Source organism: Helicoverpa armigera, chromosome 17 (assembly GCF_030705265.1).
Source record: "Helicoverpa armigera isolate CAAS_96S chromosome 17, ASM3070526v1, whole genome shotgun sequence".
In the NCBI taxonomy this organism is placed as follows: Eukaryota; Metazoa; Arthropoda; class Insecta; order Lepidoptera; family Noctuidae; genus Helicoverpa; species Helicoverpa armigera.
In genome coordinates, this window is record NC_087136.1 from 3186913 (window position 1) to 3210260 (window position 23348).

The 23348-nt window shown below is 34.9% G+C and overlaps 1 protein-coding gene across 3 annotated transcripts in view; it reads left to right on the top strand.

The window, feature by feature from the left end:
• Positions 1-1195: 1195 nt before the first annotated feature.
• LOC110370333 (synaptic vesicle glycoprotein 2C) overlaps positions 1196-23348 on the top strand; it is a 41689-nt gene continuing 19536 nt past the window's right edge. Inside the window, exon 1 of one of the 3 annotated variants that reach the window (XM_064038844.1) lies at positions 1196-1385. The gene's annotated coding sequence lies outside the window, so the exon portion shown is untranslated. Of the gene's footprint in view, positions 1386-8727; positions 8889-22707; positions 22911-23348 lie in introns of those variants that run through there. The other 2 variants (XM_064038842.1, XM_064038843.1) reach the window with 2 other exon arrangements.

The window sequence follows — 23348 nt, forward strand, 5'->3', positions numbered from 1 at the left end:
TCCTTCCTTCCATATCCTACTTTTCTGAGAAGTTTCTAGTAGCTAATCTGCAAGAAATATAAGTTCCCACGATAAGTCCTTACAATTAGGCATACGCAGTTCCGTGGTATGTGAATGGCAGCGATACCATGAACTACAACAATAAAGCATGCAACCTATTACGAAGCCTATTTGGGGATGTTTATCTAGAGGAAAATATTTAAGAAATGTGTCCGGCGTTGGCGGGACTGTGTGAGCGGAAGCGGATCATTGCTTGAGTCAAGTTGCGCTTTTATTATCTTAATAAATTCTCTCCCAGCCCTAACGTGGCTATAAATGTCGAAATAAAAACACTTGAAGTATCATATGTGACCACAACTGTTGGATTGTCTATCCTTACTTTGTTGGCAGTTACAACATTGTATGATGTTTTTAATATTCTAATACTTATTTCTAATGCTTTAGCCATAAATAATATAAATAAATATTCAACTCTTAAAGGACACTTGAAACACGTCGTCTGCGATTAGACACGGGTTTGCATTAAATATATTGGACTTCGGATAATAAGATTTTACCTCAAATTGGTCAAGTTGTAAACGTTGTCTTTCAGTCGATGTATCTGAACTGTGACTACTGACTCTTTGTAGAGTCATTTAGGTAACCTGGTACTGGGGGCTGATGCATATGAATAGCAATGGTCGACACATACCTACGTCACGTCCTAGGGATCTACCTATATTTATTTATTATGGACTACAACGAGACAAATATTCTTATTAAAACTAAGTAGGCACGCAGTGTTTATTAACTCTTTGTTTTCCTGAAAGGGAAAATCCATCGTGTCTTCCATACAATAGGTAGCTGAAACACATACTGACGATAAGTTTTCTATTCCATTATTAGCTGTACTGGGTAAGTACCTACGCACATCTCCAAATAATCTTGAGTTGCCAACGCATTTGCCGAACAAGTCACTTCCAGAAGCTGAGTCAGACATAAAACAAATGTCCTAGGCAGTAATTGATTGATTGACCATAATTACGTATGAGTAATGTACCTACTTGTAATAATAAAATTATTTCATAAAGTGAAATGATGTAGGGTCGTGGCAGGACGTGCAATCCTGCGCTATTATTCAGTCAACGGCAGCGTTGGCCCACTGGTTACCGGCACACGACGACTGGCACACCAGACGCACTCTTGTAATCAAGTACCACGAGACTAACACGCGTTTTCTTACATTTAAATTTAATAATACGATTTAATTTCAATTAGTGCAGATTAACAGTGAATATTAGCTCGTTACGAGGCATGAAAACAGCCGTGGTTGTGTATTGGGACTATCAGTATTCTTCTAGAACATCGGCTTCAATTTTAATCCCTGGAAGAAAGAGAATGTCCTCGTAAGTTTTTTTATATTAGGGGTTAAAGTATGAAATTGCCGTTTTATTCTAGTAGGTTTTTGAATTGCCATAGAGTCTTCATGGTTTGAGGTTTTCGAATGGAACTTTTTTCACGTGGTTTCTGTGATGTTTTTCTTTTAAAAAATGTGAAACATTTGATTATCGATGTTCAATTGTTTTTGTTATTCAACTTAAACAAGAAAGATGGATACTGCGAAAATTTGAGTAATTTTTGAATATGAGTTCCGACGTGGGATTGAACGGCAGAAACAGCCCGCAATATCAATGCTGCATTTGAAGAGGTGTCTGCTAAAGAACGCGCCGTGCGATTTTGGATTAAACGCTTTCGTGGTGGAAACTTCGACTTGAAGAACGAGCCATGAGAAAGACCGCCTGACAGGTGATTAACGAGAAATTAAGAGAGACGGTGAACGCCGATCCTAGTCAAACTACCCAGATACTCAGCCGAACACCGAATAATGTTGAAAAAATTAGCAGTAAAACAGCCACGACTCATGAATCGACCTTCACCGCTATTGCTCCATGACAACGCGAGGCCTCATACAGCAAAATAAACCGTTTTAACTCTTCAGGAACTGCAGTTGGAAACTATTCGTCTTCCTCCATATTCGCCAGACCTTGCTCTAACGGACGACCATTTTTTTTTGTGATTTGGACAATTATCTACGTCACAAGAAGTTTCTTCCCAGGAGGCAGAACAAAATTCTTTCACACTGTTTGTGCAGTCTAGATCCTCAGAGTTCTATCGTAAAGGCATAAATGACCTTCTTATTAGATGACCGCAATGTATAGATAATAATGGCAACTATTTTGATTAAATAAGTTTGTTAAAAATTTAAAAAAAATACAATTTAGGTTTTCAGTACAAATCGGCAATTTCATACTTTAACCCCTATTATATTCCTTCAGACTGAATGTTTACGAATCAATCACGGGAGCGGAACAAATAATGCTTCACGTGTTTTGTAGATAGTCATTTACATTTGTCGCTCTTTGTTTGTTTTAATGAGCTGTTTATCTTACGTAGAGATAAAAATTATTTGAATATTATTTAGGTATTGCTTATTTGGGCCGAGTTTGTTAGGTAGCTCCGTGGATTCGTAGATGAAACCATATAGAGCTACTGAATTTTAAATTTATTGTTGATTGATTCCTCTGATAAAAATACCTCCTTCTTGTAGGTTAACTTTGTACCTATACAGCGCGCTATTTGTCTAATTTTATGAATAAAGTAGGTAAGTAGTTAAATAAGGTAGACCTTATCTTATATTAACAATAATAAGGCTAGACTCCGTTTACGTTCAGTTGACGCATGTATTGTGATACGGTTTATAACACTCGTTCTGAATGTGTATAAATTGTATCTAATTCAATTGTTAGGCCTTTACATGAGTCACAAGAGTGATAAAACCTTCCTACTTAGTTTAATATCAATTCAACAATCATTATTATTACCTAAGTGCACTAAGGCCCATTTTCATCGACAACATAAGCGTTTGTTTTTCTTAACAAAAAACTGTTTATAATTTGAAACTTGCACGAAAAAAATAGTTGTATTAAGTAAACTGAAGTAGTGTAAGTGGATACTACATCTAGGTAAATAATATTAAGTAAATCAAATGATAAAACAAAACAATTATTTTTGCCGGCTTTCATGAATCATATTACAATGAATTATTTGTACAAACCACGCTTCGTTTCTAAATAAAATAATATTTTAAAATACTACATTCAACGCCTAGGTAGGTATAGGATACTGCATTTAGCTTTCAGCGATTACAATTAACCGAAAAATATAAACATTCGCTTTCATTCACTTTCCAACACAGCACTTCTGAAAACTGAAGTTATCTTACTATTTGCATTTATTAATAACCCGTAAATCTTTGTTGATCGAGACTCCTTATATCATGCTCTTTATCTTCGAAGGAAGGTGTTGTAAACTAAGACTCAACGTGATTGCCGTTTGTTTTATTTAATTTTAATTAATTGAATCAACACGCAGGCTTGTCAATAAACGTCACTATGATAGCAAATAATCTATTACTATGTTAGTAAGTGCTGTTAGTCGATAAATAAATTCAATATAAGATATAGCTACTCACAGTACCAACCCTTACCTCACTTAGCATTTCCCTTTGCAGAAAAAAAATCCGGCAATTCTTGGCTATGGCACATGCACGCACATAGGTATTAGTTGCTAATAAATCTTTTAAAAATGTATAGCGTTCGGAGCTTCCAATACTATTTTAAAATATATGTTATTGCCAATAACATATACTTATATGTTATTGCCAATGTACTTACATTAAAAATTTACATTAAAAAGCAAAAACTTTAAAACAAGAGCCAAACTAAAACTAATTCGAACTAACTCGCATTCACAAAGCTAGCTGCAATCCTTCTTCCGCATACAATTAACCTACTTTAGCTATCATGCGTTCTATACAGCTATAATAATTATTATTTATTTATAAACAGCCCGTTCTCGTTAGCCTTCATTTGTTTATGATCAATGAGGTGTCAATGCACTGAATTCTTCGGAACCGTGAAAGTTACACTCACTTCCTTAAGAGCCAGTGTCGTAGGTACAAATTAAATTAGTATAAAGTCTGGTTTGATTAATTGGTGTTGAGTATGTTTTTATGTCAATATCCAATATCACCGATATACAAAAAATATAATAAAACTTGATTTTACACCACATTTTATACGCATTCCGATAAGAGTAGGGATGTAAGTAACTAAAGTTTGGCTTATGTAAGAAGAGGAGTGGGTCTCTCTAAAAAGCTTTATGGAAAAAAGGGTTGTGCCTATTTGAGCAAACGTTAGTTTATTTATCTTTCCAAAGACAATCTTGTGTCCTTTAAATTGAAGTCAGTCCACAAACAACAAGAACATTAATATCACCAACTTCCTCAAAGTTGTTATTCCCAGAAGATAGATCGTTATTCCAGTAATAGTATGACGGCAAGTATTCGCGCCTGATCGCATGTTCGCAGCACGAAGCGGACGCAGCCGATGATGATGGCCGAAATCGCGGCGCGCACGCAGCCGGAACACTTGATACTGTCGTTATTGATAAATTGCCGCGCGGTCAATTTGCTGCTTAATCTGTCGCCTGTCGCGTCGAGTGCAGCCTCCCAGCCACCAGCAACACTTGGCTAATTCTCCAATGTCACTTTGTCAAGATTAACGTCAGCTGCAGCTAGCAACGTGACGCGTGATATTTTTAAACTGTTTTTGCATTTTTTGTCCAAAGTCAAATTTTGTTACAGCCATTGCAATCTTGGCGAAACAAATGACGTCACATTAGCTGGATAAATCCTCTTTGTCAATAATTCCTGGAAACTTGCGGAATGAATTGAAATCCTTACTGCATCTTAAAGAAGTATTAAACCAGTACATAGGTAAATGTTGCGTACACGACGGTTCCTATCCGACGGCTCAATTTAAAATAACTAAGTCATAAGTCGTTGGACGTCACTATCACTCTATCACTGCTTGACATGCATCCTGTGCTCCATTGCATATTAGACTTTACAATAGGTTCACAGGATAGCCCTCTATTGTGATAAGTTCGAGTAAATCACGTGAGTTGCACGTTGTTACGTGTAGTATGTCAAACTGCCCGTTGTTTCATGAGCCTGTTTCAGGGAGCAATGAAGTATAAAACTGGAATGAATTGGATTTGGTTGGAGCCTTTGATAGTTTGATATACTTAGAACTACACATACTAGTAAATTGCCGCCACCAACAGTTGGTTTAGGAAGCACAATTGAGCAAAACATTGTAATTTAAGACATATCACTGGTTTCATATAAACACAAGCTTTTAAACGTAAAGAAACTTCAGAAATTGCTTGTAAACAAGCAGGTACAGGGAAATGAATCACTGCAAAGAAATTTTAATCAGCACAAACGACGTATTTCTCAGAAATCCAGTAGGAAGGTGGGAACATATCTTGTTTACATTAGGTGAGGTACCTACTTCTTAATTTCGGGGCTTTGTTTATACGGCAAATGATAAGTAGATGCTTCATGGATGAAATTGTACGAATTGCATTCGTAGAGGTTTAATTAGGACAAGCTTCCGTCCCATCGTATCTCAATTGCTTGATAAGCACGTTAAATTTTTGGGGCACGATGTCTTATCACGTTACAAGTGCCTCTAATTCTAGAGCTTTTTATTGATTTTCTAATGTTTTGCAACTCTTCATTTTCGGATTCCATTTTCAGTTTTGAATTAATGTTTGTTGCCATAAAACTCCCAGAAAAATATTCTTCTGCCTCTGCCTCCGAAATAAGTTGGCGAGTTTGAAGTCAGCTTGACTGCGCAATTTTTTTTGGCATTAAATTGTCTACTGTACACCTATTATTGTCTAAGTTCAGACTAAGTTACGTATTTCAAACGATTATAAATCTATCGTATGATGTCAAAAGTGCATTGGTTTTTATTGAGCGGTTGAAGTAAATAAACCTATCCTGTTTTCGTATTAAATAAATACAATGCATTCATTCGTCAGTTGCTTAAATAATTTAAGTCTTCAATGCATACCTACGAGGCAAAGAAAGCCTCAAATTTATTTAGCAAGAACGTCATCATTTAGCGAGGCTTTGCAGATAAAAATACTTGTACACTCATAACGATGTCACTTATCATTCTTCAAATTTTATTGAAACAACGTATTTTGTTTTGGAAGCGAACTCTTATCTTACAATTTAGGGCTACTTACAAAGAATTAATACGGTATTTGTTCTCTATCATTGAACAAATATTTAAGTGTGTTTACTGAATATTTTTACTGATAGAAAACAGTTTTCATGAACTTATTTATGGGCGTTAGATTTTATTCTAGACGCAGTATTCAATAACAACTTTTTGTTGATAGAATTTGTTTACCTATGATAGGGAATTGGTTAAAAAACGGGAGAAATATGGGATGGACCGATGTCATTATAAAAGATTTTACGGTCGCAGAAAATTCTTTTTAAATCTTAGTGTTATATTTAGTAAAATATTTGACGTAAAAGTTGGTTTTCAGGTATTCTGCTCTATGGTCTTAGTGGCCAAACAAAAACCTATGTAGCCAGAATAGCGCAAGATTCTAACAATGTCTTTTTGCGTCTCTTTGTTTTCCAATGGACCACTTTTTGCCTTTAAAATGTTGTTAACCGTCCAACGGCTGACATCTGAATTGTAATTGCTATAATTTTTCAACTGAGCTGTTTATATATCACGGGTACTTAATTTATTACTAAGGTTTTCCTTTCTTATTATGAATGGGAGAAAAAAAGTTTTGAATCGTTTAAACAGCTTACTCAACAATGGCTCTCATTGAGTAAGTTTCAAATTAATATTAATGACTGTTTAGATATCGTAATTTTGTAGGTTAAAGTATAAATTAGAATCTGTCAGGCTGTACTTGTGCCCTATATTTTTAATTATGGGATGCCTTTTGAAATTACAAGATAATACGTAATTGGTTTCGATACCGTAATTTATTGTGTATCACTAACATATTTTCAAAAGTGTCAAACGCATTCCAAAACAGGTTTTTTATCAAGTCGCATTAAACGTGTAACAAATAAAAAAAACGATCGGTAACTAATTTAAATTAAGTAACTCCATACAGTATAACCTGAAACTGTCCTACTTAAGAACCTGAACCTTGAAAATCCACTTAGTCTTTAAAGTAAGAGCACACTGCACCTTTTAGTCGTCTGATATTTGGTTTGTGCTCTTAAATCAGTATGAAGATAAATGGGTACGTTACAAAGATCAGGTATCAGACCGACTGGAAATTTTGATTAGAATCTTCTTCTTCTAGACTTTCTTAAAAAAAAAAATGACAACAGCTGGGTCAACTGTCGGCCGACTGTTGCAGAAGTTTGCAGAGTACGGTGCTCTAAGACTGATTTACAAACACTTCATGAACAAATTGGGAATCTCCATATTTGTCACACTTATTTCTAAAAGTGACAACGATTTGTTATGTTTTGATTAGCGACAACTATCAATTCCTTCGATCACTCGCGCTTACGAGTACTTCCTCGAATCGAATTTGAGGAAATTAATTCACGCGTGTATCGGTAGGTGTGTCTATCATGTCAATAGCGAAAAATAACACTAAATGTCAATAAGTAGCACCTAGTAGATAAACCCATGGTTTCATCGGTTTCAAGGATACTTAATATTGTAGAAAAACAATGGTTAAGTAAAAGTCAATTGACAAAAAGGCACAACTGGATGAGTCTATAGACCCAGAATAAGGAAAAGAAAATCGATTTTAAGACAAAGTTCTTTTTCAAAGTCAGGCTAAGGTAGTGCCGGGGCTGCGGGATTGTTCGAAAGAGTTACCGCGGCCCTGGTACCTACATAAAAGACCTACGACGGAACACGACGGTTTTAAGTCAGAGTCTGACCCACAGATGATGATCATTGATGATTTTTGACGTCGTTAAAAAAAAGGCTAAGGTAGTGTTGTCAACAATATCAGTACCTTCAAAGGTATAGTATGATTAGTTTGCGGTTACTTAGATACAGTAAAGACAAGGACTTACCTGGACTTACCATAGACATTTACACCTAAAGAAACACGTCAGTTGCTACGTGCAAGCAGGCACATAATACAACTGACCCACATCGGGTTACCTATATAAATTGGACTACTAATAAATTATACCTAAGCTATTAATTAATCAACCGAAGAAGTTACAACCTACAACCTACCTACTGAATAAAGTGTAATTATATTGTTAATGCTATGTTTGCCTTCGGGATACAGAACAGCAAGGAAAATCAATCCAGTTTATATATCAAGGACCGTAGAATTTTAAAATTTAAGAACTCTTGGTAGAAAAGATTTGTAAAAATAATTTAAAGCTGGCAGCATGAAGGGTTTTTTTTGATATAGCTATAGAATTTTGTGAAACGGTAGACGACGGTAAGGTCTCCTAAAGGTCTTTGGAAATATATCAGTTAAGGAGAATCTGGCGTTCGTTATGAACTAGTCTAATAATATTAGTTCTAGTTTTATCAATAAATGAGACAGTAAGTACACAATTGCATAATTATGTACAATTCTATGTACAATTAACACCTATACCTACCGCCTCTGTCTAACAATAGGAACACAAACACGCAGTGGCAGTCCTACAATCAGTTTTTCACAAATCCCCAGAAAGCTACGGCTCAGTTTTCACTGAACGTCGACGTAATAAATCTTTATACAAATAGTATTTAGGTGTTTTGCGTAGTATTTGCCTTAGGATCGTCGATGTTGATTGCTGCGAGGCCTGTCGCTCGATATATAGAGGAGATACGACGTGTGGCCTCACACTCTTTCGAGAGTGTTCTCTGAGACGACGACTCTAGCCTTAAGTTCACTTCACCCTTCATCCAAGTATTGGTTCATAGCCACATCAGTGGCGGAACAACTTCACCTCACGAAGAAGCAGGAGAGGCACAGCAGACCGACCGGTAAGTGAACCTCGATAATTGACCCCTCACGACGCTCACACAAACCTCTGTCTAACCATTAGCATCGACTTAGTCATTCGCAAAATTTTGCACAAAAGTGCCGCCATTTCGTGTCATATCTTCGTCATATTTATAAACGTAACAAAAATTTTCCCGTCTTCTGCAATTAAGTGAAAATCTTATGGTGTTTTTACAAAAAAGTTAAACGTTTGACACGTGTCTTTAAATAATCAATACAATAATTAAAACACGTGCAAAACGTCTGTTTTACTTTTGTTAATAACATAATTAATGTCTTGCACATGATTTTTCTCAAGTTCTACATTGATATTGGTTGTTACATTGAAACTGTTAGCTAAAGGTACGGCGGGCAGAGCACGTAGCTACAAACATTACGAACGACCACTGCGTCCTATTTCAAAGCGTGTCCACTCTTTATTATCTATCATTACTTACTTAGTGAGATGAATGTAGGACAGGACCTTATATTTCCTTTACGAAACCAGATAAATCATCTTCGGTTTATTTTGCTCTTGTTTTGTCACCATTACAATCCATATTTTAGTTTACATCGTCCATTATGTCAGTGTTAACTCTATTCAACGTCACGTAATTGTAAAATTCGTGAAAAATGACGCATTTGAAATGATTCAAGGTATAAAACCCCTCTGCGGAGGTGTAAAATGCTCTTTAATGGGTTATTACAACGCATTTACTACGAGATCTACTAGACAAACAGTTTCTAGGTAGTCTGAATGACCTGATTCAGTTACTGTCCTGACACGCAGCATGAATACGTTTTTATCATCGCAGAGTAGAATACCTAAATCAAAATATACCTAAGTCTAAAACGTAGGGATGTATTTTTATGATGTGCTGAAAAATATAACTTCGATATATATCCTGTTATTAAATTTATTAGCGATATCAATATGAACATAAAACATTCAATTGAAGAGACGAAAATAATGCAATCAGACATGTTCAATTGACTTCGTGTAAAAGTAATTATATGAATTTCTATTTTTGCGCATAAGTGAGTAATTATCAGTTGTTGATTCGCGTTCGAATGTCATTTCGGTAGCGGAGGAGCGACAGCATCCTGCCACTATCTCTGATCAACAAGTTGATCTCAAACAGGTGTAAGCGACAAACAATGATAAATCACCGCGGCACAGCGCTGAGTCAATATTCGCGTAACCGCGGACGAAAACAGACTCGCTCTTTCCTACTTTTTGATGATATCTAAGTATAACTAGATAATAAGATAAATATTTAATATTTAGGTACACCAATTTTTACATAGTTGGTCATAGAATTCATTAAAGTAGGTGATATAATGGGCAGTCTTATCGCTAAGAGCGAAATCTCTTTCGGACATCCTTAGAATGGTTTCAGACGAGTCCAGTTATAAAAGAGGGTTTCAAATGCATTCCAAGGCGTGCAGAAGTAAGAAAATACAGAAAAGTTGCGTTTAGAGGTTTTGTTTTCATTACTTACAACTTTACAACGTAGATTCGTGTGTACTTACTACGTAATTGAAAATCGTGACGTCATGCTTAAAAATCTTTCTGTTGATGATACGTAGGTAACTAGTAGAAGTTACAGATGGGCTTAACATTGAATGAGTGCTGGTAGGTGCGCGGTAATATAAATCTCCAGTGGTTTATAGGGACATACGTCGTATAAAGAATATAGCTCAAATAATACCTACAAGGATAAGGACGTTTTAAATTTTATGTTTGTTCGCCATGAAAAAATAAGAATGAGTCACATCTTAAGGACGAAGCCCAGCTTCCTCAAATTAATTGTCACATTCATGAATTTATTTCATATTTTATTATGATGAATGTGGTAAAATTTCCCTGTTGCTAAAATTATGGACCTACAAACCAGCCGTATAAGGTCGTCAAGTCACCATTAAGGTTACGAAGAAAAACAAAACAAAAAATGAATCATTTAAAAACTTAAGACTCCTTATTTTATGAGTTTTGATAATTTAATTCAATAGAACCGTGGCCTACCCAGAAATCGTGCTAACTGATCTATTTCGCGGATATAATAGCGATCACGTGACCATATTGCATTCGACTGACCTAATAGGAATCCAATTAGTTCTTGCATAAGACCACGATGCACAAAGTGTTCGCGAGCAATGTTATCGCAATGAAAATAAGAAAATTGTTCCATTTAGAACAATAGGCGAGACTATTATATCCTCGTAATAAGTAATAAAGGCGTAATAGCTGTAAGCCACAGTTGCACCACGATTAACCGATCAGGACAAAAAACGGACCGGAATTTTCTTATGAAATTGACAATGTCAAACGTATTAGCACTTCGTTTGTTTTACTTCTTGTTTTGAAAGACAAGGATGAAAAAAAAAACGAGAAAGAAAATACCAGCGTAATGCTTATTATGGTCTTATTTGTCTACTCTACTTTCTCATTATATAGAAAATATAATTTGGAATGTACCGTAGTCCGATCACACAAATATTTGTTCCGTACGGACTTTGGTACGGGATTTGAAACCGCAACTTTCATTAAATGACTTTACCAACTGACTACTCGTATCTCGTAACCTAATTTTTTGGTAGATGTTTGGCACTTGAATCGTTATCTTCTAAACGTGTTATTGGATAATCCGTTCAAGACTTGCTGTCAATTGGCGCCGGCGCCAGTCATAGATATGCAAATATAATCCTTGCATTTGCATAATACAAGCTAGTTTAGTTTTATAAATCATCATTATTTATTTTAAATTGACACTTAACAATTTAAGGTGAAGTTAATGACCCAAAAAATATTTTATATTGATACCAATCCGAGAAAGTCTAGTTTGTAAACAGCTTTCTAGAACTTATTTTAGAATTCTATCTTATTGGCATTCAATATTACAAGGGTCAATTTCTCGAGAGTCATAAACGACTCTTAGACAGAAATGTTTATTTTTTATTAATAAAACCTTACCGCAGACTTGGGGGTCCGCGTTTTTATTTACATTCTTTACTTAATCATAATTTTCGCCGTCTTGGCCTCACAAACATAAATGTATTCGGTCGGTTAAACGACAACTTTTTCTTGACGCAGAATTAATTCATTTTGCTTTGGGAAGAAAACGTAAACCTTTGTAAAAAGTGCATCTTAGATCTGATCTGATTCCTATTTGTTTTATATTACCTCCATGAATCAGAAAACATCTAACATTCAAATATTTCAGCAAACATAAAGTTAATAGAAAGCACTCAATTTTATGAGATAGATAAAATGGAAAACTTTTAGAATGGTTCTTTTTCTATATTTTTGTGTGTAGGTTGTAGGCAAATGGTGCCTGAAAGGTATTTATATTGTTCATACGTACAAATTGTATGGAAAGATATCTACGTACCAATTACTACTAAAATTCAGCGGTCTGTAAAATAATGCGGTCAAAATGTGATCCCTTTAATCACCACAAGAACTTTGTAATCACTATGACAAACAGCATTTTACTCATAATTTAAATTCCAAACAGGATAGATGATTCGATTACGACTTACCTACTACTTTTTGTGATCAAGTTTTAAAACACATTTACAAAATATTGACTTAATTATCATCTAAATTAACTGAGTATGGCGATTACCATATGTAACTAGAAACCATTACTTACCAAAAAGGCATCACGACGAAAAAAAGGCCAAAGATTTGCTCTCTTTCTGCAGGCCTTTTGAGGCATCCCAATTACAATACGCCCGTCACCTAACACCCAGAATTTTCCTTTGTCAGTCCTGGATCCACTAGCTATCCTAATAGCCCTACATCTAACCTTCACCTTGCTAGGCGGTTCCCGACCAGAGCACGTGCGGGACACGCGAGGTCGTGCTTGATCGATGGCACCTAGTTAATGCCTAGTTAGGCCTGGTTAGGTGCCACTGGGTAACGCACCAATCCTTGTGTTGCACCTTGTTAAACAACACGTGGGGTTTTTCCAACCCTATTTGAATTGACGTAGAGTTTGCCATAGTTTGTATTCATTTAAATTGAACATATGATATAATAGTTATATTGTCATATATTACATACACAATATATACTGCTTAAATATGTTATTAAGTTTGTACTTACATTGTTTGCTACATATGCATATTAATGGTAAAATCCCAACATGTGTTCGTACTTTATGTTGCAAAGTACCTGTGGCCAACTGTGAGAAAGATACACTTATCTAAGCACTGTTTTCCCTGAAGCATTTCCACGATTGCTTAAAAAATATATTAAAATTCATGTTCTTTTAAATAATCTACACGACCTTATAAATAATCGAATGGTTTTTTAATAAAATTATTGACATGCTGAATGATGCAATTTGAATAAATCAAAACATGAGGAAAATCGCTGACTTTTTTATGTTTGATTGATATTTTCAAGCATCTAACTGGAAATTTTTGCCGTAGACACAGAATATTCAGTATTCCAGGTCCCGGGAAACTCCCCAACTAGGTATTTTTTGACTTTGTAAATAAATAGTATATCGGTAAATATTAGCTTCCGAAGGTGACGATAGGGTTGTCAATCATGTTATTATTGTCACTGCATTATTTTTGATGATATTTGTTTTTTACCACCTTCCATAATCAACAAAAAGGTAAGTATTTATTATCGGTACTTAGAAGACAATCTGGTCACCTACTTAGCGATTTAATTGAGTTCATTAAGCTTATTTGAAACAATGTTGACGAGGTCCATATAGAATTAATGGTGTAATAATAACGATTTCTTCCAATGTCTGTTTACAAAAAGTTTCAGTAATTAATACAGAATCAACACAAATGGAAAAAATTGTGCATTAAGACTTGCAATTTATAATTTACTAGCTTTTTCCCATGGTTCCACTCGCGTCCCGGCGCAAATGTCTCCCGCAGCCTGAAAAAAAGAATCTTATCTCCTTTCTCAGATTCTAGATTATCTATGTAATTTCATTTAAACCAGCTTAGTGGTTTTAGCGAGTAAGCGCGACAGACAGACAAACAGATTACTTTGCAGTGAATAATATGTAGTAAATTTCATAATACCCAATGGGCTTTTCCCTATTTTACCAATTATGTACATTCTAACCACAAATAAAATAAGCGAATCATTGCTTTGTGGTTAGATTCAAGTATTATCAATTTTAAGCAAATATGTACTGCTAACTGCTGGTCGTTATTTCATTAGAAGAAATCTCAGTCAAATAATATTTTTACCAAGGTGGAAATTCCACCTTTTTCTGATAATAAGCTCTATTTGAGATGGCGGTTCAATATAAATAAAACTTTTTATTAACTATTTACCTTTATAGCAAAATGAATTAGTATAGAATTATAGTGGAACTCTAACAGTGAACGATCAGTAATTTCTGAATAACCAAGCCCTTTTTAGCTTTCAATAAAAAGTTGATATCTAAGCAAAACATTTCATTACGACTAATTGTTCGTGTTAATATCGCATTCTTAGAAATGTAACCAGTTCCATTATAATCAATAGAGTTATAATGAAAATAGACGAGTTTATCCCTCGTAATGAGTTTAAATAAGGCTAATGTCGCATAAATGAATCAAAAGGTCAAACTGAACATTACCAGAAAATCTTGATCGTTGCAATTAAAACAATGGCGTGACAGAAAGACAGCTTACTTCAATAAGTTATCCGCTATTAATCTCAATAACACACAACTTATTATGCCGACAATGGTTCTTATAAATCAATGGTAAACTAAAAAACTTCAATACAAAACTGTTGATTTAGTTTCCTTTAGCCGCTCTATTATTATTTATTTATAATTTTCTTTCAATTGTATTGTAAAGAAGGTCGGATAAGTGAAATTAAATCCATTAAATCTGTCAGGCGTTTAAGCCTGTCGCAACTTTTTAACGAGTTAATCATTTTGTCAATTGTAAATATCAATGTAATAAACATTGTTGATATTTTTTAAGGTCTTGAATACATAAATAGACATTTGCTAGATTTATTATTAGATGTAACAATGGTCCTAAGACGTTTTGAAAGCAAGAAAATATTTTGTTACTCATCGAGTATTCTATGGAGTTTCTTGCTCCGCGCAACTACCTTGACGTTTCTTAAGCACCTGTAATAGGTCTATATGAAATAAAAAACTTTGACTTTGAGATTCTTCTGAGCCTAAGGAACCGAGAGTGAGGGACACCTCCATTTGAATCAGCTGTTTGCATGTATAATTTTAGTATAGGATTTCCCAAGCACTTTCTAATGCGACGAAAATAAAACCAAGTCAAAGTCTGTCCAAAGTTCAATACACTAACTGGTCAAGGATTTTTTATGTAAGAAATTATAATATGAGAGTTGTCTCAAAATAGATTTTTTTAATAACAAATAACTGTTACTATACCTAATAATTAGTACGGTTTAAGATAATTTCATCAAAAAAGACATCAAATAAACAAACTAAAGAAAACTCGTTGATGAAAAGCGAATACTGAAGAAAACTACCGTTGGTTGATCTCTAGTGACATAATAATTTTATTACAACAATTTACTATCAACATAACCATTGTTTACAATAACATAAAGAACAGTTTACGCAGTATTCGTCCATAACTGTCAAATGCACGTAATTTTCACGTCATAAATCTTAAAAAGGTAGTTGTTAATGAAACCAAAACCGCAAGGATGACGCTACTTGAACATGAGGCCTTACATACTTGTGTGTACTTTTGTTGTGGAAATTCAGAACTTCTTTGAGATAACACAGATTTCGGAAGAAAAACAAATGACACTTATTTTTTGGAACGAGGTTTTTCCTTAAGTTGCGCTTAAATAGTGCGTAGCTTTTTTTCTTCTAATTTTCGCATGTAATGGACTTTTCTGCCGGACCCTATTGAAAGCCCTATGTCCTATATTTAAAATTAACGAGGCAAATCCTTAATTCTAAAGGCCGAGTAAAACTAATTTTATGTTGGTCAGGCTATATGTCAGATATAATACATTTTTTCTTAAATTTTTGGACTTGTTTTGGATGTAGCGAAAAACACCGTCACTGTCTAAGTTACCTCTCACGACTTCTCCGTTTTGATCTAGAATGTGTTTTATTTGACCTTACAGTGAACTTGGTCATACATAACAATATTTCTTACTATTTGTATTTACTATAATGTTATGTGAACAAATATAAGTAGGTACATGTTGGAGCTTGCGGTTAGGGAGATACCCATGGGCACTTGAAAAGATATAAAAAGTTTTATATGGTAGAGATGTTCTATTTGTATTGTACTCGGACAGTTGGGCAATATATATATAATAACGGTACCTGAAGTTGGAATAAATACTGTAAAAGTTGACATTTGAGTCTTTTGTTCTGTCTAACTTTAATATAGAATTTAACATTATTTTTCAAAATAATTATAATATTTCGTACTCAGTTCAATAGTCAAGTAATTTTTTCGGGTTTAAAGAAAGCCTGCGAAAAGTTTCCTTACTTAGTATAGATAATTATACTCGTCTTAATTTTCAGGTCACTCTTTAGAGGTCAAGTCTTACTGAAATTTGCAAAGCTGCTCTTGCGGCTGTTCTTGATGCTATGCATAATTACATATGCAATATTCATATAAAATCTAGCCCCCAATATGTCACTGACAAGAGCTTAGTAAATACTAGATTTAATGTAAGCGCCAGGCGACAATCTGATAAAAAATATTAATCTGTTTTTTTAATGACTGTTAAAGTAGGTATGTGACAAGTCATATACCTATTTGTTAATTAACAGTTACAAAGTTAATTTAGAATTAAATCACATTTTTAGGGTTCCGTACCTCAAAAGGAAAAAACGGAACCCTTATAGGATCACTTTGTTGTCCGTCTGTCTGTCTGTCTGTCTGTCTGTCTGTCTGTCTGTCTGTCTGTCTGTCAAGACCCTTTATCTCAAGAACGCGTGGACGTATCAAGCTGAAATTCACATGAAATACTTAGGTCTATTGTCCCTTCATGCTGTGAACATATCAATCTTCTAAGCCAAGCCAATCAAAAGATAGATCCGATTATGTCGATATTTTCAACAAATTTTCGACACTCGCAAAGGAATCAAAACCTACAGGATACTTCCCGTAAACTTAGAGTCTTGAAATTTGGCACGAAGCATTGTCATACAATGCAAATATAGGAAAAATTACGAAAATCTCATTTTTTTAGTTATATAATGTAAAAAAATATATTTTAATAAAATGAAACTTACTACCTTATTTCTCATGAACGAATAAAGGTATCAAATTGAAATTTATACCAAATACCTAGGCCTATTGTCCCTTTAGGCAGTGAAAAAATCAAACTTCTAAGTTAACGCGATCAAAAGATACAGCAGTTATACCGACACCTTAGACGAATTTCCGTCACACGCTAGGGAATCAAAACCTACAAGGTACTTCCCGTGAACTCAGAAAGTTGAAATTCGGCAAGAAGCAACGTTATAAAGTACAGTACTGCGATTCTATAAAACTCGATCAACAACTCGCATTTCACTTCGATTCGTAATGTCATTTCATACTTTAGGGGAGGTAGGGGAGGGATGGGCACTTTTTCACAATTTATTGCATAAAAAATCAGATTTTACAGATCATTATCAACTTTTATTGCCATTTCTTATATTCGGCTAGATATAATGAAAGAGCTTTCCTAAAAATTACAACCAGTTTCAACATTACGAGATATTTAAACGGTTTTATTTAGCTCACCCCGTTTGTTTTATTATTTATTCTTGGATCAAATTTAGTAATTCAAATTTCACCCTCTTCCTGTCAACCGATTGGTCTGAAATTTTGTATACACCTTTAATTAAATCCAATATGGCCGCCGGCACGAAATGGCACAGCCCCTCAATATGGGTATCAAATGAAAGGGCTACACAAGTAGAATACTGTCAGCAACCCAGCGGGCGCAACAGGGCCAAGGCCTGCCTGCACGTCGATTCTATAAAATTCGAACAACAACTCGCATTTCACTTCGCTATTCACTCTCACTTCGCATTCGATTCAGAACGACCTTGATTTTGCATTCTGTAAACATCACCTAATCACTTGCGAAGTGAAGTGAGCTCGACATCGACCAATGCTGTGCTAGTGACTTCCCCACTCGACAAAATGTCAACCGAGATTAATCAGTTTTAATTTTATCAGTTTTGACACAGAATTTTAGCTAAATATGATGTTTTAGTTATAATTTGTTATTGTAAGGAATTTGAGGCAGCTTTTAAGTATAAAATAAACAGAAATCTCTAAATTCGTGCTGTGAATATAATCTATGCTTACCCTACGAAAAAAAATACTGACAGCGCCAATTTGCCTTTCTTGCTGATTTTGAGGAAACCTTATATATTTTTTTACTACGGCCGGATTGTTCAGAGCTTCCACTACTTCATTTATGCAACGAGATGCAGACGGTTGCGATAAATAAGTTCTGATGCCCTCTTTAATAACCTTCTGGTAATCGCCACTAGCCAAGAATGATAAAGTACATAGTATCTGTGAAACAATAAATCAATAAAAAATGTAATACCTACTTTATCTGGATTTAGTGAAAACAAAATTGAGACCAATTTGGTTATTTTCATGCTTAAGAGAATACCAATATTATAACTGAAGTACAGAGTCTTTTGAAAACATATCAGCTGGCGGGGAAACCACATAAAGGGAATACTCCTTATTAAGAACTAAGTGTTTTTCTTATTACGAGTATTGTGTGCTTGATTACAATTTTTCAACTATAAACTGTGTCAATACTTACTTTTACACGAGTTGTAAGTCCTTTGCCTCGACGTTTTGTGGGCTTTATCAGGGGCAGTAAATCAGACTCCAGTTGGTCAATTAGCTCCTTTGACAATCTATATATGCTCACATAGTCATCATCGCGAGTTAATAAAGATAAACTACGAATTCTAGCAGATTGTTGACGCTTTTCTAAATTATCTAAAGCATGAGCTTCTTCTAATAAAGATTTAAGCAAAAACATTCTAGCCATCGTTAAAGGTAGGCACTTAATCACTTTAAAACACTTAGAACTTTATTTAAACACTATTTTAAATATAATAGTCTCTAGATCAAGTTGGCAACGGTACCTGAAACAAGATTCTATAAAGGATTTTTCGCGCAGATTTATAACCTCACAAATTTTCACTGACGAAGAAGAGCAAAATTTACAAATTATACATTACATGGTATGTCCAAGCCTCCCTACCATAGGGAGCATTGGACACTTTGACTTAGTTTATGAAAAAAATCGGTAAAAACTTTTAAGTTAAACGGTTTTATCTTATGTGCACTGAAAACTAGAAAATAAAAATAGTTACTTACCTGTCAACCTACGTAGGTGGTCCCGGTCATATTAGACTAAAATAAAACGTGGGGCCCATTAACTATTGCTGTAGTACTCTCTTCTAAAGGTATGATAGGTGTGGATTGCATCGACTTACTATAATTGTAACTGGAGATTTTGACAATCAATAATTAATAATAGAAAATACACATACCTTTCATTAGTTTTCTCTTTATAACGATCCGAAACCGCAACAAAATATTTAAGTACTTTTACGAGTGTTTGTTCTTGACAACTCACAGAAATGACAGATAGTCTATGGATGAACACCGTTACCAGTCGGTAACGTAAACTACCAATAAAAAAACAAAACTATGATCAGAAATCAGAATAAAAGGACCCCTTTATTCTGATTTGATCATGTCTCCCAACTGCCCATCTCTCCCCTACCTCCCTATAGATAGACAGATTTTGACAGATCTGTCAAAATCTCGACTTTGATTTAGTTCAACTTGTCAACACGCTCGATAGTGTAGCGCTAGTGTAGTTTGACAATGTCAATCACGAAACTTTAAGGTAGAATTCCGTGGGTCGCGATTGTCGCAGCCGCGCGCGACAAAAGTCAACCTATGAAAATGTATGGCACCGCTGCCGAGGGCTGCGACAGTCGCGCGCGGACGACGAATTTCGTGAGCCGCTCGCGGCCGTACGCTTCTCAACATGGTCTAGCGCTTAATAACATCTATAGAATTTTAGTAAAACCAGAATTAAATTTTTGACAATGCCGCGAGCAGCTTACGAAATTCGTCGGCCGCGCGCGACTGTCACGGGCCTCGACAACGGTGCCATACATTTTCATAGGTTGACTATTGTCGCGTCCACGGAATTCTACCTTTAGATCGAAGTCGAAGTGAGAGTGATGTCGAAGTGAGTTGTGATATTTTATAGAATCGACATGCAGATAAAGGAAAAATTGCGAAAATGATAAATTTGAAGTTTCATAAAATATTAAAAAATCAGGTATAAACAACTAATATTTTCCTCATTTCAATAGAGAATTTAAACGACCAAGTTGACGGATTTGAGAAATCATTTCTTTGTAGTGAAAGACGCGAAGTTTATTTCCATTGTCATCAGGTCAGGATCTGATGATGGAAATCCTGAGAAATCGAGGGCAACTATCAGAAATTGTAGGCATGCATAGGATTAAAACTTGATTCTCAGATGTATGTCTGGTGATACTATCAAACAGTGAAGGTTTAGAGCTTACCTGATGATGGAGACGTGAGAAAGTCGAGAGTACTCCTCAACGGCATGTTTTAGTTACGTCGTGTTTGGGCTTGAATTATTCGTATTGACGAAAACTTTTCACAAAAGTTAAAAATAAAAACTTTTTACAAAAAAAAAAACAACTTCCAAAAACAACAAGAAAACTGTTTATACGCATCGGTCTAGATCTCGGTGATTACATAAATATAGATGCATCCTCTAGACACCGACTTCTAGATCGATGCACCTAACATCTTTTCAATTTCTTTCTTGCTTTTGTTTTCTTGTTGCTTTTTTATATGTTTGAAGTTGAATTTGTTTGTAAAATGCTACAAAATAAAATAAAGCCGACTTTATAAAACAAAGAAAGGGACAGAATTACACTTTTGTCAAGGCTCTAGAAACGTAAAGCCAGCAGCCCCGAATCCTACTCTCTAGCAGTCGTTGTTACAATTCGACAGTTACAAGTCCTCAGGCAGTTTCGAAAAAAACATGAAACTGGGGCTCGTTAGGTGATTAATCCCTCAAAAATAAAAGATCCCCTTCCTGCAATGGCTGCTTTAACCCAAGTTAGTAGTAAATTCTCATCACTCATCATCTCATCATCAATGTTTGTTTGTTTGTTTGGTTGTAATGAATAGGCTCAAAAACTACTGGACAGTTTTTAAAAATTCTTTCACCATTCGAAAGCTACATTATCCACGAGTAACATAGGCTATATTTTATCCCGGTACGGGCAGTAGTTACCACGGGACGCGGGAAAACGGCTAGTGTTGTATATAAATAACTTTAATAAAATAACTTTTACAAGGTACTGGCCTACTATTTTAGTTATATTATAAAATAAAAAATATTAACTATTTTGACTCTCACGAAATTACCATAACTACACTCTTTTGCAAAAAAAACGGGCACCTATGCGAAATCTTAGTTTTAAGGACTTTACGTGTATTTCAAAGGGTTTTAATGATTGATGATGATAGATTTCACATAGGTGCCCGTTTTTTTTGCAAAAGAGTTTATGATTGTTCTAAACTGAACGGTTGGCACGAGACTCACTTTTTGTCTATACAGGATTTGTACGGAACCCTCGGTGCGCGAGTCCGACTCGCACTTGGCCGGTTTTATTTTATAGGATTTCAACATTGTTTTGAATTGTATTTTCTATGTGAAGCTTAGTAAGTGAAGAGCTTTATGAAAATCTTTTCGTCCTTATATATTATCAGGAAAAGTAATTTATTCACAAAATATTTACATTAATTGAAAATAAAATAAACTTATATATATATATACAAATGGCAATGCTGCCAGTCTTTTGGGTACATTACCCAGTGACAGCGATGAGGAGCAATTTTTTGATGCCCCGTATTAGTTTTCAGGAAAATAGTTTTGTTTTTCAGAAACCATAGGATTGAGGTCACCCATGAAATATTTAATACCTATTTATAAAAAATAATTTTACTTCCTAATCGAATTCTTATAATTATTTTAATTTATTCGTTATGAGAATTGTAGTGGATACAATTTTAAATAATAATAATATTTGTATTCCGTTTTGATTTATATATTTTATTTAATCTATTGCGTGCTAATAAAGTAACTAATAGATACATATTACATAGGTTACTATTTCATATTCTACAAAGGTAATAAGTGACTATTGACTAATGAGATAATTAATCGTCGTCAATATTTGTATTTATGAGTTTGTTATTTAGTTAATACAATTTTATTGTAGCGTAGGCAGCGATAACTCATGGTAGGTATTTATTATATTTTTGATTTGATTTCCGTCAGTGGAATTAATTCTAAAAAATAAGTTATATTTTTTGACCATGAAATATTTAAAGGTATGTAAAATAGATTTTAAGACGCAATATTGAACCTCACTCAGCTGGTATCTGATTAAAAATTGAGAAATAATAAATAATCGGAGTCAATCTATTTCCTGAAGACGAGTGATGCAAAGATGACACCTTGAATCTAAACGTTTTTCCTATTTGCGATTCACCAATAATCATTTAATGGCTCGCGGAACTAAAACCATTGCAACCTTAAAATAAGTTAATTATCACAAACAATATGAGAGTGGGGCGGTGGTCGGCAGGAGGTGCAAAAGTGTGGTCGCGAGACTCCAAACTTCAGAAACCCGCGACGTCTCTGCCCGAGCACACGCCTCGCTCGCTCGCCCACTCGCCCGCCAGCGCTCGCCACTCGACCACAACAAACAGTGCGCGCAGCCTCCACTCGCGAGCCCCGGGATCACATACCCCTCTATGCGGACGTTCAACATCGGAAGTGTCGTGAAATGTTTTACGAAAGTGTTATTTGACGCGAGTTTTCATCACTTCTTGTGACATTCAGCATTTCTCTCGGCCACTTCACGAAACAATGCTCATATTTGGAACTTTTGACTGATAATCGTATTTCATTTTGACTGTGCATCTCTGTTTTGGTAAGAGAACTAGTTATTTTTTTGTTTGAATATTTTACATTCATACTCTACCTAGCTATACCTGAAAAATTAAAACTGAATGGTTCAGTGGACATGCTCGCAGACAGTAGGAAACGAATGGCATTACGAATTACGTATGCCAACGATTGGATGGATTCGAATTTTCCAACAGTCGTACGCGCACAATATTTAATTCAAATAACCGCAACAATTACGTACTTATAGACTGCAACCGTTTGCTATAAAATACCTGTTTTTAGATATATAAATCATATCAAGACCAATATGTATAAAAATACGTCACATCAATTACAGTAGGTAGGTACTAGTCAGGTACTATAGCTTACCTACTCGTTGTAGTAATCAACAAAACATGTGTACCACTTAATACATTTAGCATGTAGGAATGCAAAACAGTAAAAGAAAACACCTTTAAAA